Raw genomic sequence first — 20,017 nt, 5'->3', positions numbered from 1 at the left:
TGTTGCAGTGCGGCTTACGTTGCACGTTACTTTCACATTATGTTCTCTATATATACCACCCTCTTCTGCTCTTCAACCGAATGATCTACAAGCTCTTTATGATGAACTTCCTAAACCCTGTATTGTTATGGGTGATCTAAATGGCCACAACCCGCTCTGGGGTGGTTCAGCTACAAACAATAAAGGCACAGTACTGGAAGCTTTTATTTTAAATAATGATTTGTGCATTTATAATGACGGTTCAAACACGTATTTACATCCCGGCACAGGAACATATTCAGCCCTCGATATTTCAATTACAGACCCGAACCTATTAAATGAATTTGAATGGTCAGTCAATGATGACCTCTGTGGTAGTGACCATTTTCCAACACTATTAAAACCTGTAACCCCATCCGATGTTTCTTCATCATCCAGATGGAACTTCAAAAAGGCTAACTGGGCTTTATATGAAATGTTGTGTGCAGACAAGCTTAAACCTGAACTTTTTATCAATATTCCTGATGCTATAAAACGTTTTTCTGATGAAATGAATATCATTGCTGACGAATGTATACCACAGTCCTCTGCTATTCCACATATTCGGAAACCATGGTTCAACAATAATTGCAAACAGGCCAGAAAGGATCGGAAAAAGGCGGAACACTATTTCCGTCGACACCCCATGGTGCATAATTTAAATAAATTTAAAATTTTAAATGCTAAAGCACGGCGTACTTTTAAGCAAAGTAAACGCCAATCCTGGCAAAATTATGTATCGAACATTAATTCGCGTACGCCAATGTCTAAAGTCTGGAACATGATCCAAAAAATCAAAGGTAAGGGCTCCAAATCTAGCATTCACCATCTTAAAGATGGAAACCAGTTGTTAACTAGTAAACCCGACATTGCAAATAAACTTGGTGAAACTTTAGCAAAACATTCTTCCTCGTCAAATTATGAACCTACGTTCCAAAAATACAAACTACAACAAGAAAAGAAAGCTATTAATTTCAGTTCCGATAATGGGGAAGATTACAATGAAACCTTTTCCATACACGAGCTTTATACCGCTCTTGACCAGGCTCAAGATACTGATTTACCAGAATCATGTCTAGAAACTCTGTTACATATTTTTGATGATATTTGGACATCTGGAAAATTTCCTACTTCATGGCGTAATGCTATAATTGTCCCTATCCCTAAACCTGGACGTGATCATACTGATCCTTCAAACTATCGACCAATTTCACTTACTAGCTGTGTTTGCAAAACCATGGAACGCATGATCAATAATCGGCTCGTTTGGTACTTGGAAACCAATAATCTTCTAACTGATATACAATGTGGTTTCCGTAAAAACCGTAGTACCATTGATCATTTAGTGCGTCTTGAATCTTTTGTTAAAAATGCCATAGTTCATAAACAACACTCAGTGTCGATCTTTTTCGATCTAGAAAAAGCATACGACACCACATGGAAGTATGGTATTTTAAAAGATTTACATGATTTTGGATTACGGGGTCGTTTGCCTCAATTTATCTCAAACTTTTTAAATGATAGGCAATTTCAAGTCCGCGTGGGTTCTACCCTGTCTGATCATTACAATCAGGATCAGGGTGTCCCACAAGGCAGTATATTGTCCGTTACACTGTTTAGTATAAAGATAAATGTCAAATGTTTTAAATGATTCAATCGACGGATCATTATTTGTTGATGATTTTAACATTTCTTGTCGTGGCAAAAACATGCATACTATTGAACGGCAACTGCAGTTGTGTTTAAACAAAATAAATAATTGGTGTCTTGAAAACGGCTTTAAATTTTCTAAATCCAAAACAAATTGTATCCATTTCTGCCGTAAATACAAACCACATAAAGATCCTGAACTATATCTAAATGGTAACCCTATCAAAGTTGTCAAGGAGGCCAAGTTCTTGGGTCTTATTTTCGATTCACATTTAACCTTCCTGCCACATATTAAGTCACTAAAAGCTAAATGCCTGAAGGCACTCGATTTGTTAAAGGTTGTTTCCAATTCAAAGTGGGGAGGGGATCAAACTACTCTCCTTCATCTATATAGATCACTCATTCGTTCCAAACCTGATTATGGCTCCATTGTGTATGGTGGAGCCTGCAAAAGCAACCTTAAACTGTTAGATTCTATCCATCACCAAGGTCTAAGACTTTGTCTTGGTTCCTTTAGAACTTCTCCCGTTGACAGTCTCTATGTTGAGGCAGATGAACCATCTCTTGAACAGCGCCGTATAAAACTATCCTTACAATATATTACAAAGTTATATTCTAACAAGTCTAACCCTGCTTTCAGCTGTGTCTGTAGCCCCCACTACGAGGATTTATACACCAAGCAATCTTCTCTTGTTCCACCTCTTGGGCATAGAATTAAACCTTTCCTATTTGATGCCGGCATTGAGCTGGAAAATATAGCTCCTTTGCGTTTGCTGTCTTCTCCTCCTTGGCAGTTGGTTAGGCCACAGGTTGACCTAACTCTCACACAGTTTAAAAAATCAGAAACTAATGAATTACAATATAAACAGGAATATCGTCAATTAAATAGTAAATATGTCCATTACAAAACCTTATTTACAGATGGGTCCAAGGGTGGTGGCACAGTCTCTTGTGCCACTGTCATTGGATCCAGAACCATCTCTTCTAGATTACCCGATGACAGCTCAATTTTTACAGCTGAAGCAAACGCCATATTAACAGCTCTTAAATATATTCAAAGACATCCAAAACATAAACAATATATTATTTATTCTGACTCGCTTTCTTGTCTTCAGGCTATCAAAAACATCTCTTGTAAACATCCACTTTTAAGAGAAATTTTTTAACTTTATAATGATCTTGCTACTGGCCAGTGCGACATTGTCTTTTGTTGGTTACCCAGCCACGTAGGCATTTCTGGGAACACAATGGCCGACCTTGCTGCTAAGGCAGCACTTAACAAATCTGTGACACCACTTCTTATTCCATACACTGATTATAAAGCCAGCATTAGAGCCTACATCCGTGATCTGATGCAGAAGAAGTGGGACACCCAAGTAGGTATAAATAAATTACATTCAATAAAACCATATATCGGTTACACCTACTTGGGTTGTCAGTCCAGATTTGAAGAGGTCATCATGCGACGATGTCGTATTGGCCATACGAGATACACTCATAACTACTTATTGAAAGGTGAGGACCCTCCATTTTGCATCCCTTGTGATGAAAGAATCACAGTCAAGCATGTCTTGCTTGACTGTGTTGAATATTCCATCACAAGGGATAATTATTTCAATTCACGTACTATGAACGATCTTTTTAGCAACATAAGTTCTCATTTAATTTTTGCATTTTTAAAAGACTTAGATTTGTTGGCTGATTTGTAAATATATCAATATTTTATGATTGGAGGTTTGAATTAGTAACTTGGATTGTTAGTGGCTGTATCCTCGAGGGGGGTTAAAGTACTGTAAAATTATTGTCCTCCTGAGAGGGTACGTAAGTCCCAGGACATTCCAAGTACATTTAAACGTTCCACGTTTTTAATCGTAGAATATGTGTAGTTTTAATTTATAGCTAGATGTGTCTCAATTGCTAACGACTGAGGGGATGATGTAAATCCAGCTAGGGTCCATGCAGGAAGCAAATGCACTGTAAGTCCCCATGGTCCTTAGTGTGGTGATCGACCTTCAGTCGTTGGCAATATATAGCTGGCTTTTACCTTGTATTGTACTGTATGGTTAAACTTTTTTAGATCTAGTTGCTAGTTTTACATTAGAATCTGTGATACTCTAGTTGTTTTACTGTCCTTCGCTGACAGGTTTATACAAATTACCATTACTTATTATGTATGAAATTAATTGTTCTCGTCACGGTATGGCCGAAATATTGCCGATGTGACGATAAATTTTAAAACACTCACTCACTCACTCCGTCATCAACGTTTCACAAAACCGATCTTCAAGTGCTGTATGATCAACTCCCGAAGCCCTGTATCATAATGGGAGATCTGAATGGACACAACCCACTCTGGGGTAGTGTAACTACAAACACTAAAGGTAAATTGTTGGAGGACTTTTGTTCTGACAATGATTTATGCATTTATAATGATGGTTCCAACACATATTTACACCCTGGGACAGGGACTTATTCTGCTCTCGATTTGTCACTTACAAATTCAGAACTACTAAATGAATTTGAATGGTCAGTCCACGATGACCTCTGTGGAAGTGACCATTTTCCTACTATATTAAAAGCTGTAACTCCATCTGATGTACCTCCATCATCAAGGAGGAATTTTAAAAAGGCTAACTGGACTTTATATGAAACATTGTGTCCTGAAAAACTTCAACCCGAACGTTTTATTGACGCTCCTGATGCTATTCAATGTTTTTCTGAGGAACTGAATTCCATAGCTGATGAGTGTATACCAAAGTCTTCTGCAGCTCCACATATTCGAAAACCATGGTTCAGCGATGACTGCAAACAAGCTAGGAAGGCAAGGAAAAAAGCAGAACATTATTTCCGTCGCCATCCAATGGTACATAATTTAAATAAATTTAAAATTTTAAATGCTAAAGCACGGCGTACTTTTAAACAGAACAAACGCCAATCTTGGCAAAATTATGTATCTAAAATAAATTCTCGGACACCCATGTCCAAGGTATGGAACATGGTCCAGAAAATTAAAGGTAAAGGTACTAAATCTACTGTCCATCATCTTAAACATGGAGATCAATTACTTACTGATAAATCAGATATTGCTAATAAACTGGGTGAAACCCTCGCTAAACATTCTTCCTCTTCTAATTATGTACCAAAATTCCAGCAATATCAGAAGCAACAAGAAAAGAAAACTATTACTTTCAATTGAGATAATGGGGAAGATTATAATGAAACATTTTCTATTCATGAACTCCATACTGCTCTTGATCAAGCTCATGACACTGCTACAGGAGCTGATAACATACATTATCAAGTCCTTAAACACTTACCGGAGTCCTGTTTAGAGACGCTCTTATATACTTTTGATGATATTTGGACTTCAGGTAAATTTCCTTCTTCATGGCGTGACGCTATAGTAGTACCAATACCTAAACCTGGACGTGATCATACGGATCCATCTAATTATCGTCCGATTTCTTTAACTAGCTGTGTTTGCAAGACCATGGAACGCATGATAAATAATCGACTTGTTTGGTACATGGAAACAAATAACCTTATAATTGATATACAGTGTGGTTTCCGGAAAAACAGAAGTACTGTCGATCACTTAGTGCGTTTAGAATCATTTGTTAAAAACGCACTAATTAATAAACAACATGCTGTGTCTATCTTTTTTGATCTCGAAAAAGCATATGACACAACCTGGAAATATGGTATTTTACGAGACTTACATGACTTCGGCTTGCGAGGTCGTTTACCTCAATTTATAGCCAACTTTTTAAATGACAGACAGTTTCAAGTTCGAGTGGGTTCTACCCTGTCTGATCATTACAATCAGGATCAGGGTGTTCCACAAGGCAGTATTCTGTCTGTCACACCTTTTAGCATCAAGATAAATAGTTTATCAAAAGTTTTAAACGATTCAATTGATGGATCGTTATTTGTGGATGATTTTAATATTTCTTGTCGTGGGAAAAATATGCATACCATTGAACGGCAACTGCAGCTTTGTTTAAACAAAATAAATAAATGGTGTCTTGAAAACGGCTTTAAATTTTCTAAATCCAAAACAAGTTGTATACATTTTTGCAGAAAATATAAACCACATAAGGACCCTGAACTATCTCTAGATGGCACTCCCATCAAAATTGTAAAGGAGGCCAAGTTCTTGGGACTTGTTTTTGATTCACATTTGACCTTTTTGCCCCATATTAAATCCCTTAAAACCAAATGCTTGAAGGCACTCGATTTATTAAAGGTTGTTTCTAATTCAAAGTGGGGAGGGGATCAGACTACCCTCCTTCACTTGTATAGATCACTCATCCGCTCAAAACTTGATTATGGCTCAATCGTATATGGTGGAGCCTGTAAAAGCAACCTGAAACTATTAGATTCTGTCCATCACCAAGGTCTAAGACTTTGTCTTGGTTCCTTCAGAACTTCACCTATTGACAGTCTCTACGTTGAGGCTGATGAACCATCTCTTGAGCAGCGCCGTATTAAGTTAACTTTACAATACATTACTAAATTATACTCTAATGAATCTAACCCTGCCCATAACTGTGTTTTCAATCCCCTTTACGAGGATTTATACAATAAAAAATCTTCTGTTGTTCCACCTCTAGGACACAGAATTAAACCATTTCTTGCTGCTGCCGGCATTGAGCTGGAAAATATAGCTCCTTCCCGTCTTCTCTCTTCTCCTCCTTGGCAGTTGGTTAGGCCCCAAGTGGACCTAACACTGACCACATTTAAAAAATCAGAAACGAATGAATTACAGTATAAACAAGAATATAATGAATTGAAACATAAATATAGCAGTTATAAATCCTTATTTACAGATGGGTCCAAGGACGGTGGCGCAGTAGCTTGTGCCACTGTCATTGGATCCAGAACAATATCTTCTAGATTACCAGACAACAGTTCTATTTTTACCGCTGAGGCTAACGCCATATTAACAGCTCTTAAATATATTCAAAGACACCCTAAACATAAACAATATATAATCTATTCCGACTCTCTTTCTTGCCTTCAGGCGATTAAAAATCTTTCTTGTAAACATCCACTTTTAATAGAAATTATTGAATTATATAATGATCTTGCTACTGGCCAATACGACATCGTCTTCTGTTGGTTACCCAGCCACGTAGGCATTTCCGGTAACGCAATGGCCGATCTTGCTGCTAAGGCAGCACTCAACAAATCTGTGACACCACTTCTTATTCCTTATTCTGACTACAAAGCTAGCATTAGAGCTTACACTCGTGATCTGATGCAGAAGAAGTGGGACACCCAAGTAGGTATAAATAAACTACATGAAATAAAACCCTACATTGGTTATACATACTTGGGTTGTCAGTCCAGATTTGAAGAAGTCATTTTGCGACGATGTCGTATTGGCCATACAAGATACACTCATGTATACCTTTTAAAAGGTGAGGATCCTCCGTTTTGTATCCCTTGTGATGAGAGAGTCACAGTCAAGCATATTCTGCTTGACTGTGTTGAATTCTCCATCACAAGGGATAAATTTTTCAATGTCAAAACTATCAAGGACCTTTTTAGCACTGTTAGTTGTCATTTAATCATTGGTTTTTTAAAAGAAATTGATTTTTTGTGGAATTTTGAAAATTATGTTGTGTAAATAGATGCATTTTAATGATTGGTAGTTTGAATTAGTAACTTGAATCGTTGGTGGCAGTACCCTCAAAGGGGGTTGAAGTATTGTAAAATTATTGTCCTCCTGAGAGGGTACGTACGTCCACAAACATTCACAGTAAATTTAAGTCTACCAGGATTTTAATCGTAGCATTCATGTTCTTTTAATTTCGGCTAACTTTTCATACAATCGCCAGTAGCTGAGGGATGGTGTAAATCCAGCCAGGGACCATGCAGGTAGCAGAGGTACTGTAAGTCCCCATGGCCCCTAGTATGGTGATCTACCCTCTGTTGTTGGCGATCTGTGGCCTGTTTTTATATTGTACTGTCCAAATAGTGATACTATTATTTTTTAAGTTTCCACACTAGTTGTAATAATAACTGTGATAGTCTAGTGGTTTTACTGTCCTTCGTCGACAGGTCCTTCATAATATGGATATATATTCTTTTTGTCACGTATGTTCTCGTCACGATATGGCTGCAATATTGCCGATGTGACGTTAAATATTAACTCACTCACTCACTCACTGGTTTATTATCTTTTCTCTCTTGGAATATTCATGGCCTACAATCAAATTTAGAAAACTATGACATATGTAAATTTTGTGAAACATTTGATATATTTTGCTTTATAGAAACCATGTGTCCACACTCATTTGACTTATCAGTTAAACTTAATGATATATTCCAGCAATATGAATGTTTTATTTCAGACGCTAGCCGTGTGGGTGATTGAGGCAGATTCTCAGGAGGGATCAGTGTGTGTGTTAAACAAAATATTTCTCCTTACTTCCAGAGATTCTATGATCAATGGTCCAACATAATTGTTCTCAAAATAAGTGCATTTTCTGAAAATACATTTGTTTTGTTTTTGTATATTCACTCAGAATATGCAAATGAATACGCAGACTCAGATGATGATGGTATTTCGTCTCTCGAGAAAAAGATACTACACATTATGTCAGATTTTGGAGATGATGTTAAATTTATAATTATTGGTGATTTTAATGCACGGACTGCTGAAGAGCCAGATTTTATTTTAAACGATGCATATGATACTCAACATTTGCCACTCCAGGAAGACTATAGAGAAGACAGTTTTGACATGAAAAGAGTATCATGTGATAAACAAACAAATAATTTTGGTAGAAGTCTTCTCAACTTGTGCAAAGTTTTCAGCCTTCAAATTACTAACGGAAGGAAACCTGGTGATAAACTTGGAACTTTCACATGCATCACCCATTCTGGAGCCAGCGTTGTTGACTATGTACTGGTATCGAGTGAACTATTTACTAGAATTTACGACATGAGTGTAATACCGAGGTCAGAGTCTGATCATCTCCCTATATCATGTCATCTCAGTGACGTCACCAAGCTTATGATAAGCCAATTGCAAGCTGCGCCTAGCATACCCCTCTTGAAAGTGCCAAGATATATTAATAGCAATAGTGATAGACACCATTTCACTGATGTGTATACTTCTGACAAAGTGATGGGGATGATCTCGGAATTTCTGGAGTATTTAGATGGTGATATCAATCGTGCAGTTGCCAAACTGTCTAATATTGTTGCTGCTACAGGGAGGCAACTCAGACCGACCGTCTTTAATGTTCGAACGACTCTCAAACAACCACCCTGGTTTGATAACGATTGCCAACAACTAAAAACCATTAAGTATAGATGCCTTCACAGATTTAGGAAATTCAGCTGTGACGATAATCGAAGGAAGTACTTAGAATCAAAAAGAGCCTTTAAAAAGTTGTGCTGTCTCAAGAAAACTGAATTCGATAAGAAAGAAGCAGACGAGATCGCCTATGCAGCAAAACATGGAAATTGCAAAGAATTTTGGAAAAGGATAAAACAAGCATTTCGCACAAGTAATGACCCATGGGTTCAAGCCCAGGACTGGCAGTGTTACTTTAAGACGTTATTGAATCCTACATTATCCGAAACTACCCCTGTCTTCGATGAACATGTCAAATATTTTCTTGAACACCACTCGTGCCATGACTGTGGTGGGTTAGCTAACCAGGACATCTATCTCAATGACGAAATTTCTGAAGCAGAAATTAAAAATGCAATTTCTAACCTCAAAAATGGGAAAGCACCTGGTACAGATGGGGTACCTCCGGAACTTTACAAACTGTCATCGGAACTGATAATCCCATATCTGAAGCTGTTATTCAATAAGATCCTAGATGAGGGTATATTCCCATCACACTGGAATATTGGAATGGTCTTGCCTATATTTAAGTCTGGTGATAAGACTGAGCCATCAAATTACAGAGGAATTTCCCTACTAAATATCATGGGGAAAATCTTTACAACAATAATCGAGTCACGACTTAGAAAATGGATTGAACTCAATGAATTAATATCTGAATGTCAAGCAGGATTCCGTCCACAATATTCTACTACAGATCATTTATTTACGCTACAGGCATTGTGTTCCAAATACTTGGGTAAAACAAAAGGTCGTTTCTACTGTGGATTCATTGACTTTGTAGACAGAGATAAATTATTATACGTGCTCGTGCAACGTGGATGTCATGGAAAGTTATTTATCTTACTCAAAAGCATGTACGCATCAGTGAAGGCCTGTGTTAAAGTTGGTAATTCAAGAACGGGAGCGTTTGATACCTCCCGTGGAGTAAGGCAAGGATGTGTCTTAAGTCCCGTACTCTTTATTCTGTTTATTAATGAATTTGCCACCGAGCTGTACAGGTCTTGTAACAGTGGAGTGTTCGTTACACAGGATATACGAGATCTACTGCTACTAATGTTTGCCGACGACATCGTCCTTTTTGCCACGAGTGTTATTGGTCTGCAACGACAACTAAGGATCCTGGAGTCATTTTGTGTAAAATGGGGACTGGAGTTGAACTTAAAAAAGTCAAATATCATCGTATTTCGAAATGGCGGAATTCTTACAAAATCGGAAAGATGGTTCTTCGGTAATCAGCCTATGGAGGTTGTTAGTTACTATAAATATCTTGGGATTGTGTTTTCATCAAGATTAATATGGACAAAAGCGTGTGAAACCCTTGCACAACAAGCAAACAAAGCCTGTCTTTCATTGTTTAGAATCTTTAGGAAAAACCAGGAAATAACATAATCTACGGCACGGATGATATTTGACACGAAGATAGCACCAATACTACTCTATGGAGCTGAAATATGGGGACACAAGTATTCAGATTCAATTGAAAGGATTCAGATGATGTATTTTAAAAGATTTCTCAAAATTGGAACATTTGCATCCAGCAAGGCCATCCTCGGTGAACTTGGACGTTATCCAATGTATGTCTTCAGCCAAATCAAAGTAATTAAGTTTTGGTTCAGACTGTTACACATGAATCCACAGCGTTATCCCATACAGTGTTATGAGATGCTCAAAGTGTTTGACGATTTGGGCAAAATTAATTGGGTGTCAAGTGTGAGATCTATTTTATTCAGAAACGGGTTTTCACATGTATGGCTAAACCAAGGCGTTGGCGATGTACAGTTATTCATCCTAACCTTCGAACAACGCATCAAAGATATAGCCTGCCAGACTTGGCATAATGATGTTTGTAGCTCAACTTTTCTAAAACACTATTCACAATTCAAATATAACCTTCACTTGGAACCGTATATCACTGAATTAAAAAACAAAAACCTAATACGTGCATACTGCAAATTCCGAATTTCCCACAACAATCTGAAGATAAACAAATTTAGATGTAAGAAAGATGCCGCAATAACAGACTTTGTGTGTACCGTATGTAATGCCTTGGAAGTTGAAGATGAGAATCATGTCTTTTTCAAGTGTAAATATTACGAATGTTGGCGTGAAAAGTATTTCTTACAACTTGGAAAAGTGTATAGAGGTCCATTAGCCTTAGAATCAATCCTCAAATCAAGGAACAGTCAGGTAATATATTTTACTGCCGTATTTTTGCATAATATATTCCAAGCAAGATCTGCACCCAGTTGACCACTGTACAACGGTTAAATAACTGTATAACTGTATTATAGGCCACAAGGCCGATATTACGCAAATAAACTGTCTGAAAAAAAAATAATAAAAAAATAAAGATAAATAGTTTATCAAAAGTTTTAAACGATTCAATAGATGGATCGCTTTTCGTGGATGATTTTAATATTTCTTGCCGAGGTAAAAATATGCATACTATTGAACGGCAACTGCAGTTGTGTTTAAACAAAATAAATAAATGGTGTCTTGAAAACGGCTTCAAATTTTCGAAGTCCAAAACTAATTGTATACATTTTTGCAGAACATATAAGCCACAAAAGGACCCAGAACTATCTCTAGATGGCACTCCGATCAAAGTTGTAAAGGAGGCCAAGTTCCTGGGAGTAATTTTTGACTCACATTTAACGTTTCTACCACATATCAAAATCCCTCAAAACTAAATGCCTGAAGGCACTTGACTTGTTGAAAGTCGTTTCAAATTCTAAATGGGGAGGGGACCAAGCTACCCTCCTGCAACTTTATCGATCACTGATCCGGTCAAAACTTGATTATGGCTCCATTGATTATGGCTCCACAGGTGGAGCCTGTAAAAGCAACCTGAAACTTTTAGATTCTGTTCACCATCAAGGTCTAAGACTTTGTATTGGCTCCTTTCGAACTTCACCTGTTGACAGCCTGTACGTTGAGGCCGACGAGCCATCTCTTGAGCAGCGACGTATCAAATTAGCTTTACAGTATGTAACAAAATTATATTCCAGTGAGTCAAACCCTGCATATAACTGTGTTTTCAGTCCTCTGTGTGAGGATTTATACAATATGAAATCTTCACTTGTACCGCCTCTTGGATTAAGAATTAAACCATTCCTTGTTGCTGCGGGCATTGAGCTGGAAAATATAGCTCCTTCCCGTCTTCTTTCTTCTCCTCCTTGGCAGTTGGTTAGGCCCCAAGTGGACCTAACATTGACCACATTTAAAAAATCAGAAACTAATTAGTAACAGTATAAACAAGAATATAATCAATTGAAACATAAATATAGCAGTTATAAATCCTTATTTACAGATGGGTCCAAGGACGGTGGTGCAGTAGCTTGTGCCACTGTCATTGGATCCAGAACAATATCTTCTAGATTACCCGATAATAGTTCTATTTTTACCGCAGAGGCTAACGCCATATTGACAGCTCTTAGGTATATTCAGAGACACCCTAAACGCAAACAATATATAATTTATTCCGACTCTCTTTCTTGCCTTCAGGCTATTAAAAATATTTCTTGTAAACATCCACTTTTAATAGAAATTATTGAATTGTATAATGATCTTGCTACTGGCCAATACGACATGGTCTTCTGTTGGTTACCCAGCCATGTAGGGATCTCTGGTAACACATTGGCTGACCTTGCTGCTAAAGCAGCACTCAACAAATCTGTCACACCACTGCTTATTCCTTACAGTGATTACAAAGCCACTATTAGATGTTATATCCGTGACCTGATGCAGAAGAAGTGGGACACGCAAGTGGGTATGAATAAATTACATGACATAAAACCTTACATTGGTTATACCCACTTGGGTTGTCAGTCCAGATTTGAAGAGGTTATTCTACGACGATGTCGTATTGGATCTTTTTAGCAGCGTTAGTTTTCATTTAATTCTTGTTTTTTTAAAAGAAATTGATTTTTTGACTGAATTTAGAGCAATATGTTTCTGTAAAAAGATGTATTTTAATAATTGGTAGTTTGGATTCGTAACTAGAATTGTTAGTGGCTGTACCCTCAAAGGGGGTTGAAGTATTGTAAAATTATTGTCCTCCTGAGAGGGTACGTAAGTCCAAAAACATTGATAGTAAATTTAAGTCTACCACTGTTTTTATTCGTAGTATTCGTGTTGTTTTAATTGTGGCTAGCATATTGTACACTCGCCAGCGGCTGAAGGGATGGTGTAAATCCAACTAGGGTCCATGTAGGTAGCAAAGGTGCTGTAAGTCCCCATGGTCCTAGTATGGTGATCTACCTTCAATTGTTGGCGATCTATAGCCTGATTTTATAGTGTATTGTCCAAATGGTGTTGTTATTTTTAACTTTCCATGCTAGTTTTAATTCCATTTGTGATATTCTAGTTGTTTTACTGTCCGTCGTTGACAGGTTTTATAGCAGACATATAATTAATTTTGATATTAGATGTTCTCGTCACGATATGGCTGAGATATTGCCGATGTGACGTTAAATTTTAACTCACTCACTCACTTGAACACTGATGCATTGTCGCATATGTATTATTTATCATCTCATCTGGTACACTGGTCTTTTCGAGCATATTGATGAATTCAAATTATGGCTCAATGTCTTACATTGTTAGTACTGTATGTATGTAGTATATGTCCGGTTTCGTCTCTTCTTCTTCAACCCATGTCGCATACAAAAACAATGTAGGCTTATTGGGATTGGAAAATGCACCCCAATACTGTTAAATTAATCTTGCAAGACGTGAATCCACTCAGAAGTTACAACTGTTCTAATGAAACGGATGGGAATAATGCGTAAGCCTTTTAAATTGTAAAAGTTATAATGAAACACGGTCAAATTCAGACTGTAAAATACTCTGTTGTCGGGTACTAATAGCCTTTAAACAGGGGATAACGACATCATTTTAAGAAAGTCTATATTCAACTATATAACGATCGTGTTTAATCTTATTCAACTAAGATAATTCTGGGAGCGAAACTAAAATATCAGATCAGTTGATCACATTATGTGCTAATTACTTCGAATAACCATGAAACTACCACTCACGCAGCAGTATCATTACTTATACTCTCTTATTTTGTTAAATTAAGATAATTCTGGTAGTGAAATAAAAAAAATTCTGCCAGAAATTTCTGCAGGAAAAAAATTCTGCCAGAAGTTTGTGCAGGAAAAAAAATTCTGTCAGAACTTTCTGCAGAAATGCATTTTCAGGGCCAATTTGTGAGCTTATTAACACGTGAACACACTTGCACATGAACTTTCCGTGTTAATCGTCTCGAGATCTTTCCAATGATATAAAATATGTCTTTGTAGCTTGCTCCCGTCTGTGTGTCAAGTTAGGACTCGTTGGCCATTCCTAAGTTGTCCCGCCCGGCCTTCATGGCTAAACGTTTTATCATCCGGTTTCATTAAAAGGTGTCATGAAGTCATTAAACTTGGTGTATTGCCACATAATCCCAATCGTCAGAAATTTTGTGTTTGTGTGTATCTGATAGCCTTGGCAAAATATTCTGTTTGGGTTATTAGGAATTTAAATAAGTTTGAACACAAACAGCTCAGTGGGAACGATATTGTATTGCACATTTTGTCAATCCTTAAAACACGTATTCGGGTAGATTTCTTTAGGCTGTCAATGTCTTCTTTTGCCAAGCACTGGCTTTCCTCCCCTTTCTTCTGCAAAGTTAATGCTAACAATCAACTTCATTTTATATTTTGTTTTCATTGCAGAATTTATAATCCCATAATCCTATTGTATCCATTTATCGATAATAATGTCTGCGATGTTTATCTTGTTTACATATCACATTATTGTTGTAATGAATAATTGTAAATATAACAAGTGTCTACACTATTAAAATTTTGTCTCTGTACCCTCTTGTTACCGCTACAGTATAAATATATTGTATGTTCAAATTCATGTGTGTGCAGGGATACGATGTATATACACATGTGTGTGCGTGTCCAATCAAGTCTAGTTTATGAATATATATCTGTATGAATTATCGTAGTTATGTTGTTTCAAATGAAATTGTATGTAACTAGATTATAATATATACTGTTAATGTTGGATTGGTATGCATTTATTTAATAGGTCCTGTTTTTATTGTTACGGTTAAGAATTTGCCGTGACAAACTATTTAATCAGCAAAACACAACAAAGACAAGTTGTTTACGTTCAAATTCTATTATTGTTTTTCAACGAGAGGAAGGTATACAAAGTCACAAGTCCATATACAATGCAGATTTCACGTACATTTGAACAGAGAGAAAATCTAAGTCAATGGGTCACAAAATACAATATAGCAAACTCATTTAAGTCTTGGTGTGAGAGAGAATCAACTATGGCAGAATGTCAATACAGCGATCGGTGCGACAGCAGGTAGATTCAGGCGTTGACGGGATTTCAAGTGTTGGCAGTATATCCAGCAAATATGAATGAATGTGACTGTGAGTGTCGCCCTCAACACGGCATCCAGCCTTTATATATGTTTATACAGTAATGGGTCAGAGTTGGGGCAGAAACGAACATCGTCAACACTGTAGAACGCACTAGAATAAGTCTCCCGGAAGTAGACACATAGAAAACTAGGAGCAGATAAATTACGGAAAACCAGAATGCTAAAAGTGTTGACCAGATATTTAAAAAAATGTGACCCATCAAATTTAATATTCAAAAAACTAAACGTTGTGACCCAATAATAATTATTACTTAATTATAAACAAAAATATACACAAAATACACACTCGTAATAGTATGTTCCCTTTAAAAAACATTAACATAGGTAATAGATTAATAATTTTAACAAAATTCATTCTTGTACATTATAAGTGTTAGGCCCCATATTAATGACTCCAGTTTCATCAGTTAGAAAAATCATTAAATTCTTTCCCTTTGTAGTATTATATTGTTAGGGTTGCCATCCCTTAATTCTGTGATAGATGTCATTTATTAGAAGGGATGGTAACCATTTGCACTGTCTGCAAGTGTAATAATTCTTTGTAATAAATGTTTTATTAAAAAGAAAAAAGTATCTGTTCTTATCAGCTTAATATCTGACACGTCTCCTATTGGAGACATCGATATTGGAGCTTGGAGCTTGCTCCGCCCTCATCACGGGTTGGCCCGGTATTGCAGTACCTCCGGGAATGGCCAACCACTCATAAAACAATTTAAACAATAGAACCCTCAACTCGGCCCTTTGCTTTTCAGATTTCATCTCCCCTTTTTCATCTCACTTTACGCCGTCGCCTCCCTTTTCGCGCGTCCGTTTCACTGGAGGCACCATGCAACCACTTCCAACCTGTAGAAATGGACCCATACACTCAATCACATTGTACTCCGTCCAAACCAAGCCCTGGGAAGTTCCTCCAAGTGATTTATTTTCCACTTGCAGTTATTTTGTGTCCCCGAATCCAATGACGTCAGCCATGATGTCGCACGCCGGAAATTACGTCGTAGACAATCACGCCCTCACAACCACATTCTGCCCCGTCGATAACACACGTCTTAAGCGCCAGCTAATCCCTAGAAAGTGATTTCAAGTGGTAAAGAAGCCTTGGTGCGTTTTTCCCGGGTCAGTTTACATTGAAATTTCAAACTTTCTTTAACTTTTCATTCTATTTCTTAACTCACACAACATATGTGACTAAAATCCTCCTATCCTAACATTGTTTTGATACTTGAAATGTGTTTAGGTTTAGAGGATTTATTCCACGTGGTCGGTTTAGTGTTTTTTCACGCTTGTCTGGGCGGGACTTTCTCAAAGTCGGGACTGCACAAACTCTTCCAATTGCTGTGTCCCCACGCCTCATTCATTATGCGCCGATCCACCGGCTCACGGTGCTAGCGGGAGGACGTTATTCCTACGTCGCCCCGACGTTTTAGCGCCTGCGCTCTGTGAGTGAGTGAGTGAGTGAGTTAATATTTAACGTCACATCGGCAATATTGCAGCCATATCGTGACGAGAACATACGTGACAAAAAGAAAATATATCCATATTATGAAGAACCTGTCAACGAAGGAGAGTAAAACCACCAGAGTATCACACTTATTATTAAAACTAGTGTGGAAACTTAAAAAAAATAATAGTATCACTATTTGGACAGCACAATATAAAAACAGGCCATAGATCGCCAACAACAGAGGGTAGATCACCATACTAGGGGCCATGGGGACTTACAGTACCTCTGCTACCTGCATGGTCCCTAGCTGGATTTACAAGCAAAACATGCTTGACTGTAATTCTTTCATCACAAGGGATACAAAACGGAGGATCCTCACCTTTTAACAAGTACTCATGTGTATACCGCGTATGGCCAATGCGACATCGTCGCATAATGACCTCCTCAAATCTGGACTGACAACCCAAGTAGGTCTAACCAATATACGGTGTTATTACATGTAATTTATTGATACCAGCTTGAGTGTCCCACTTCTTCTGCATTAGATCATGGATATAAGATCTAATTGTAGCTTTGTAATCTGAATATGGAAGGGGAAATGGTGTCACAGATTTGTTGAGTGCTGCCTTGGCAGCTAGATCAGCCAGTGTATTCGCTGAAATGCCTACGTGGCTGGGTAACAAACAGAAGACGATGTCGTATTGGCCAGTAGCAAGATCATTATACAATTCAATAATTTCTATTAAAAGTGGATGTTTACAAGAACTATTTTTAATAGCCAGAAGGCAAGAAAGAGAGTCTGAATAGATTATATTTTGTTTACGTTTAGGGTGTCTTTGAATATATCTGAGAGCTGTTAATATTGCATTTGCTTCGGCAGTAAAAATGGAGCTTTTATCTGGAATTATAGAAGATATTGTTCTGGATCCAATGACAATGGCACAAGTCACAGCACCACCATCCTTGGACCCATCTGTAAATAAGGATTTATAATTGCTATATTTATGTTTCAGTTGATTATATTCTTGTTTATATTGTAGTTCATTTGTTTCTGATTTTTTAAATTTAGTTAATGTTAGGTCAACTTGTGGCTTGACCAGTTGCCAAGGAGGAGAAGAAAAAAGACGGGAAGGGGCTATATCATCCAGCTCAATGCTGGCAGCAGAAATAAGTGGTTTTATTCTGAAACCAAGAGGCGGAACAAGAGAAGATTTCTTATTGTATAAATCCTCATACAGAGGATTGAAAACACAGTTATACGCAGGATTTGACTCATTGGAATATAGTTTTGTTAGCTAATTTTATACGTCGCTGCTCAAGAGATGGTTCTTCAGCCTCGACATACAGGCTGTCAACAGGTGAAGTTCGAAAGGAGCCAAGACAAAGTCTTAGACCTTGATGATGGACAGAATCTAATAGTTTTAAGCTGCTCTTGCAGGCTCCACCATATACAATTGAGCCATATGCATAATCTAGCTTCGACCGGACAACCGATCTATACAGGTGTAAAAGGGTAGCTTGATCCCCTCCCCACTTTGAATTAGACACGACTTTCAATAAATCAAGTGTCTTCAGGCATTTAGTTTTTAGGGATTGGATATGTGTAAGAAAAGTTAAATGAGAGTCAAAACTCAGACCTAAGAACTTTGCCTCCTTGACAACTGTGATGGGAATGCCATTTAAAAACAGTTCTGGGTCCTTATGTGGTTTATATTTACGGCAAAAATGTATGCAATTAGTTTTGGATTTAGAAAATTTAAAGCCGTTCTCAAGACACCATTTATCTATTTGCTTTAAACATAACTGCATTTGCCGTTCAATAGTATGATCCTGATCCTGACTGTAATGATCAGACAGGGTAGAACCCACTCGGACTTGAAATTGTCTGTCATTTAAAAACTTGGCTATAAATTTAGGTAAACGACCTCGTAATCCGAAGTCAAGTAAATCTTTTAAGATGCCATATTTCTATGTGGTGTCATATGCTTTTTCAAGATCAAAAAAGATAGACACTGCATGTTGTTTAGTAATTAGAGCGTTTTGGACAAATGATTCTAAACGTACTAAGTGATCAACGGTACTTCTGTGTTTACGGAAACCACACTGAATATCTGTGATCAGATTATTGGTTTCCAAGTACCAAACAAGTCGATTATTAATCATGCGTTACATGGTCTTGCAAACACAGCTGGTAAGCTAAATAGGTCGATAGTTCGAAGGATCGGTATGATCACGTCCAGGTTTAGGGATAGGGACTACTATAGCATTATGCCATGAAGAAGGAAAGTTACCAGAAGTCCAAATATCATCAAAAATGTTTAACAGTGTCTCTAAACATGATTCCGGTAAGTGTTTCAGGAGCTGATAATGTATGTTATCAGCTCCTGTAGCAGTATCGCGAGCTTGTTCTAGAGCAGTAAAAAGCTCATGAATAGAAAATATTTCATTGTAATCTTCCCCATTATCTGAATTAAAATTAATAGATTTCATTTCCTGTTGTTCTTTATATTTTTGGAATTGAGGTACATAATTCGATGAGGAAGAGTGTTTGGCTAAAGTTTCTCCAAGTTTATTTGCAATATCAGATTTACTAGTTAATAATGCATCTTCGGCTTTGAGATGTTTAATGCAATTGTGAGGGCCCTTACCTTTTATTTTCTGGATCATATTCCATACCTTTGATATTGGTGTTCGGGCATTTATTTTCGACACATAATTGCGCCAGGATTGGCGCTTACTGTACTTAAAAGTACGCCGTGCCTTAGCATTTAAAATTTTGAAATTATTCAAATTATGGACCATGGGGTGGCGACGGAAATAACGCTCAGCTTTCTTCAGTGCCTTCCTAGCCTGTTTGCAGTCATCTGTAAACCATGGTTTTCGGATGTGTGGAACTGCAGAAGATTTAGGGATACACTCATCAGCAATGTTTACTAGTTCATCAGAGAAATCTTTTATAGGATCAGAACTTTCTAACAAAAGTTCAGATTTAAGTCTGCTACAACACAACGTTTGATACAAAGGCCAGTTAGCCTTTTTAAAGTTCCATCTGGAAAATGGGGTAATATCAGATGGGTTCACA

At 37.4% G+C, this 20,017-nt stretch overlaps 1 pseudogene; it reads left to right on the top strand.

Annotated features, from left to right (window-relative positions):
* Positions 1-16,035: 16,035 nt before the first annotated feature.
* LOC137274939 (U2 spliceosomal RNA) lies at positions 16,036-16,193 on the top strand (annotated as a pseudogene).
* Positions 16,194-20,017: the final 3,824 nt, after the last annotated feature.

This window comes from Haliotis asinina, chromosome 2 (genome assembly GCF_037392515.1).
Source record: "Haliotis asinina isolate JCU_RB_2024 chromosome 2, JCU_Hal_asi_v2, whole genome shotgun sequence".
In the NCBI taxonomy this organism is placed as follows: Eukaryota; Metazoa; Mollusca; class Gastropoda; order Lepetellida; family Haliotidae; genus Haliotis; species Haliotis asinina.
The sequence above is the reverse complement of the archived record's forward strand: the minus strand, read 5'-3'. Positions and strand labels throughout refer to the sequence as shown.